Genomic DNA, 6,557 nt, shown 5'->3' on the forward strand with positions numbered 1-6,557 from the left:
GATGATCACAGGACCCCAAGACACCGCAATTGTTATAAATATGAATTTTGATCCTGTGACCATTGGAATGCTGCAATGATCATAAGTGTGAAAAATGATCATAAGTCACTTTTTTCAGTGACGTAACTTTGAACGGACATTAAATGAAATGTTGTAAGTGAAGGACTATCTGTAAAGCAAGTTCTTCAAATGAATATTTATTTAAAAAATATCTTCAGGGTTCAAAGGAATGTAAAGTTCAGATCCACACACACACAAACACACACACATACACACATACATACTGTTCTGTCCCCAACCACACGCACACACACCAACAGATGTTCAAGAGTTAAAGACCAAACCAGCCAGCAAAATCCTTTTCCTTATGATAATGGAACTTGGCAACAACCTAGTGGCTGCCTGCCAAGAGTTTATTATTTACAAAGAGGAGAGATAATTTCTCCCCACTTCTGATACATCAAAAGAAACAGCTCAATAATTACGGAGTCAATCAAGTCCAGAGATAATCCAGCAAAGTCTATAGCCAAAAGTCCAGCAATGCAGAATGGCGTGGAAGCTTTCAGCTTTGTTCGTCACAAGATTTGACTGGCCACCACACTCTCTTTTATATCCTGTGGGGTGTGGTCCAGTGACTCAGCCTAATCTTGGGCACGCCTTTTCTTCTGTTGCGCGCACTTATCTCTGCAACGCTGGCATGGATCCAGCCAAGACTCATTACCCTCATCACTGTCCATCTGTGACTGCGTGGACGTGCTTGGCCCCGGCCCTATCTCTTGCCCTTCAGCGGACACCGAAGGCATTGCGAGAGGAGGGTCCTGGAGAGGGAGGCCTTGCCAACTCCTCTCCTTCACTCTCGGAGTTCTCTCCTGCCGATGACACAGGCTCAGATAACGGAGTCACAACCCATACGTATATATATACATACATACATACATACATACATACATACATACATACATACAATACATTCAAAGATACCGTAATATGATGGATTTAAAATTTTAAAAGACTTCCTAAATGAGGGAACAATGAAGCAAACCACTGAATTTTATCCTGACTACATACATACAGGTGAGCATTGTGGCTGCTACAACAGTTGTAAGTATGAGGACTCATAATACATCACTTTTTTCAGTACCATTGAACCGTTATTAAACAAATGGTTGAAAGTTGAAGTCTACCTGTGCTGTAAACTACATGTATACCCAAACTGTACCTAACAATGATTGCTTTCAGAAATTATTGAATTGATGGCTAATTTAGAATTTGCAGGATGGATCCCAGAACAGGAAGGCATTAAAGGAGGTTTCTAGACTGAAATAAACAAGATTATGCTTATTAAAATTATCCCTTTAATTAAGGAACAATTTAATTAATTAAGTAATTCAGCACTAGGAACTCTTCCCCAATCTGCCATGGCAAGCCTAAGTGGTGGGCACAATCTCAAGAACTCACAAAGTGGCTGCTTTAATTGGGCAAGTTTTATAAATCTTCTACCTCTCTCTCCCCTCTACCCCTAGAATTGCTCACTTTAGGCATCACCAATGGCAGGTTAGATATTAATGAGGATTAATTATGTAGTAATTATTGGCACCCACTAGGACATGAGTGGTTAAGATACTGGGTTTGTCGATCAGAAGGTTAGCAGTTCAAAACCAAGTACCATGTGTTGGAGTGAACTTCTGTTACTTGCCCCAGTTCCTGTCCACTTAGCAATTTGAAAGCATATAAATGAAAGTAGGTAAATAGGTATCACTTCAGTAGAAAAGTAACAGCGTTCGGTATGCCTTTGGTATATAGTCATGCCAGCCACTTGACCACTAAGGCGTCTTTGACCAATGCTGGTTCTTCCTCTGTGATTAGGAGATGAGCATCACCCCCTAGAGTTGAAGATGACTGGCAGGGGAAAACTTTCTCTTTTTTCTTTAACAAAAAATAGGCAAATAATTATGTAATGGGGTTACAGCAGAAAGTTTATCTTACAGCTCACAAGAATAAATAGGAAAAGGTAACTTGTCTAGGTGGTCTTTGTTCCAGCTTTAATTTAAAATTTGAGTAAATCACAGGACAATCGCTTGCTCCACCCTCACTCCCACTCCATCATCCCCATCATTTCTTTCTTTTCAGTTCATTGGAGTGAGAACTAGGGACATGCTTATTCAGTGATGACATAAAATTAAATATTCTTCCCACATGTAATGTGTCTCTCAAGCCTCAAGGGATAAATCCAATCAAATAAGGCATTAGTAACAGGGGCTGTTGCTATTATGAGAATAGATCAGGGGTGTCAAACTCAAGGCCCGAGGGCTGGATTCAGCCCATGGGGTACTTAGATCTGGCCCCAGGGCTGCCCTAGAAACAGCAAAGGACTGGCCCACGGTGTCTCTGCCAGCGAAAACAGAGGGCCCTCCCGAGTTCCATTTTCACTGGCAGAGGGTTGCAGGATGCTGTTGCAGCCAAAAACAGAGCTCGGGAGCCTGTTTTCTCTGCCAGAGTGCTCAGGCCACCACAGGCGCCCCGACACAAGTGACATTGAGCTGGCTGTGCCCCTTGGCCATGCCCACCACCACCACCACCCGAGGTCAAACAAAACCCTGTTGCAGCCCTCAATGAAATCAAGTTTGATATCACTGGAATAGAATGAGAGTTTGCAGGCTCATATTTCAGAAAAGTTATATATATACATTTGCATTTATTCCTTTTTGAAGTATTTAGTTAGTTGGTTGGTTGGTTGGTTGGTTGGTTGGTTAGTTAGTTAGTTAGTTAGTTAGTTAGTTAGTTAGTTAGTTAGTTAGTTATGAAATACCTCATGTTCCCCACAATTGCTTCCCCCCCCCACAACCTGCCGCACCAGGTCACTTACCATGTGAAGATCTAGCAAGCTGTCTCCTCTCCAGCTTCTCAGCCACGTGTACCCCTCCACAGCTCTGTTTTGGTGTGTGCAGGCCTCACCCTGCACTTTGCTGCCTAAAACCGAGCTCTGTTTTTGGTGTGCGCAGGCCTCGCCCAGCACTTTGCTGGCCAAAACAGAGCTCTGTTTTGGTGTGTGCAGGCCTCATCTGGCACTTTGCTGGCCAAAAAAGAGATTTGGAGGGGCAGGCCCACTTAGTCATCATGTCTTAGTGGGCTCCGAAGCTCCGTTTTGGCTGGCAAAGTGCCAGGCAAGACCTGTGCATGTCAAAATGGAGTGTAGGACCCAACCCTGTCCCTCTGAAGCTCTGTTTTGGCCGGCAAAGTGCAGGACAAATGTTGCAGAGCCTCTGCAGTTGTTCATAAGTATGAACAACTGCCATGGTGCTGCAAGATTTGTAGTTTTGGGACTTGTTCGTAAACACTAGGGAGTGTTTATTGTGTAACTTTGAACGTTCAATAAGGGAATGCTCGTAACCAGGGATTACCTGTACTCTTGATTTTCAACATTATGCTATTCAGGTGAAAAGTTGCATTTAAAAGACTATAACAGAAGATCTAACCATACCTTAACTATTGATGAAAAACAGACCCTTGTCAAAACTCTTTTTATTAATAGTAACAATAACAAAAGTGGAAAGGATTCAGATTTATAATTTAATTACAAATGTATATGGAACATAATGTACTTCAAACTCTGAGTAAATGACTAAGTTCAAAGAAATTTTACATAGGGAAATGTGATGAAGTAGATTAAGGCATCAAGTGATTTTTATCTTGCTCAAATTTGTTTTAAATGAACAAAAACATACTCAGCTTGCAATACTTAAAAAAACTTGGCAGAAGGAGCCCTTCGTTTATAAAAGCTTGCTTAAGAATGTAAGAACAAATAATTTATGTAGATAATTTGTAACCATCATGAGGAAACAGCCAAAGAAAAAATATTACATGGAAAAATGCTAAGCTCTGGAATGGCTTAATTGAAAGGATCATCCTTAAGCCAAGAACCAGCAACTGAGAGACTGCACATCTTTTCCCAGAAAGAACTTTTTGACAAGAGGAAGCTTACTTGTCCCATCCATTAGCCAGACAGGGAACAGCTGCAGAAAGAACAAGTATAGAAACTATGCAGTTTATAACTATTGCAGGCTTGGGAAACATTCTAAAAACTAAAGTAAACAATGATGAATTTTTAGAAGCCTCATCACAGCTTCCTTCAACAGAATCATGTCCATAGTTTCTTCCTTCACCAGAGATGTAAGTCATCAATACCTCTGTAAATCGTAGTCCAGGAGTGTCATTCATTTACTGACCATTCAAAGTTACAACAGTCCTGAAATAAGTCCTCATACTTATGACTGTCACAGCATGCTGGAGTCATGTGATTACTATTTATAACCTTCTCAACTGGTTTCCAACAAGCAAAATCAATGGGGAATACAGATTTACTTACCAAAGATGTGATTCACTTATAACCATAGTGATTTGCTTAACAACCAGCACAAAAAAAATCATAAAATCGGACATGGCTCTCTTGCTTAACAATGGAAATTTTGGTCCCAATTTTATCATAAATCGAATGCAGAATTCTGCACTTATGCAAAATTATTAGTGCAGAATTATTACAGAATAGTGAGATTATGCACCTGGAATGAGATATTGTGCGGTTATTATTATTATTATTATTATTATTATTATTATTATTATTATTATTATTATTTTATTTCTATACCACCCTTCTCCTGCGGGACTCAGGGCGGTGTACAGCCAAGATAAAACATTGCATATAAAATTTTAAAACAATTTAAAAAACAATTAAATAATTTCGGCCCAAGATATTAAAAACAACCCAATTAAAACCAAATTCAATTAAAACTGAGAGGATGGGATCAAGCCAGCCCAGCTAGATGGAATAGGTGTGTTTTCAGGGCCCGACGAAAAGTCCGGAGGTCTGATATCGTGCGTATCTCAGGGGGTAGGTCATTCCAGAGGGCGGGTGCTGCCACAGAGAAGGCTCTCCCCCCTGGGGGTCGCCAGCCGACACTGTCTGGCTGACGGCACCCTGAGGAGGCCCTCTCTGTGCGAGCGAACCGGTCGGTGGGAGGCTATTGGCGGCAGAAGGCGGTCTCGCAGATAACCCGGCCCTAAGCCATGGAGCGCTTTAAAGGTGGTCACCAACACTTTGAAGCGCACCCGGAAGACCACAGGAAGCCAGTGCAGCTCGCGCAGGAGAGGTGTCATATGTGAGCGCCCCGTCGCTCCCATAATCCCCCGCGCGGCTGCATTCTGGACTAACTGTAGCCTCTGGGTGCACCCCAAGGGGAGCCCCATGTAGGTTGTTTTTAACTTTGAAAGGTAAAGGCTGATTGTTCGTTGTTCATCCCCATTAGATACATTCAAATCTATATTGTGATTTATTTATTTTTTTTGGCCACCTCTTTCTTTCTTGCCTACTATAATAAATGGGAATTGGCAGGGAATCCTCAAATATTTTTCTCAGGTTAACATTTCAACTAGGGCTATATTCAGGATCTGTTCCAAAAAAGTCAAGAAGGCGGCCATGACTGAAACATTTTTTAAAAAATGTGGAGTTTAATCACCCTATGGTAGGCCTCATCTGGACTTTTTCTACCAGTTCTAACAGATTGCAAAAAAAGCAAAATAAATTAAGCAAAGAAAGGAGATATATATAAGCTAAGCTATCTATTAGTCCTAGACCAAGAGTCTGCAACCTTAAACACTCAAAGAGCCATTTGGACCCGTTTCCCACAGGAAAAAAAACACAGGGAGCCACAAAACCTGGATGGACATGGCCAATTTGATGTCACTCACTCCCACCCAGTCACATGACCCCCTAACCATGCCTACCCAGCCAGTCATTAGGGCAGAGAACCGGGAACCACAAAACCCTTCTCTCTCTCTCTCTCTCTCTCTCTCTCTCTCTCTCTCTCTCTCTCTCTCTCTCTCTCTCTCTCTCTCTCTCTCTCTCTCTCCCTCCCTCCCTCCCTCCCTCTCCCTCTCTCTCTCTCTCCCTCTCTGTATCTGTATCTGTCTCTCTCTCCCTCCCCTGCTCTATCTTCCCCTCCCTCTGTATCTCCCCCTCCCTCTGTATCTTCCTCCTCCCTCTCCTCCTCTCTCTGTATCTTTCTCCCACTCTCCCTTTCTTCCCCTCTCTCCCCCCTCTCTATATCTGTATCTGTCTCTCTCTCTCTCTCCCCCTCTCTCTGTATCTCTCCCCCTCTCCCTCTCTATCTCCCCCTCTCTGTGTGTGTATCTCTCTCCCCCTCTCTGTATCTCTCGGTGTCTCTCTCACCCCTCTCTCTGTCTGTATCTCTCTCTATCTGTCTTCCCATCTCCCTCTCTATCTTCCCCTCTCTCTCCCCCCCTCTCTGTATCTCTCTCCCCGTTCCCTCCTCTGTATCTGTATCTGTGTGTATGTGTGTATGTGTGTCTGTCTGTCTGACTGTCTCTGTCTCTCTTCTCACTCTCTTGGAAAGTCCAACGAGCTCTCCTTATTGCTCTTCGCTACTCCTTTTCTTTCTTCTTTTTGGAAATCCGGGCTAGCTGAGGAATGAGCGTGAACCACAGTGGAGACTTCCCTTCGGGCAACACTTCTCCTCTTTCTCCTCTTGCAACCTCCTGGC

The sequence above is a fragment of the Pantherophis guttatus genome, chromosome 4 (assembly GCF_059756535.1).
Source record: "Pantherophis guttatus breed Tessera chromosome 4, ASM5975653v1, whole genome shotgun sequence".
NCBI classification, from domain to species: domain Eukaryota; kingdom Metazoa; phylum Chordata; class Lepidosauria; order Squamata; family Colubridae; genus Pantherophis; species Pantherophis guttatus.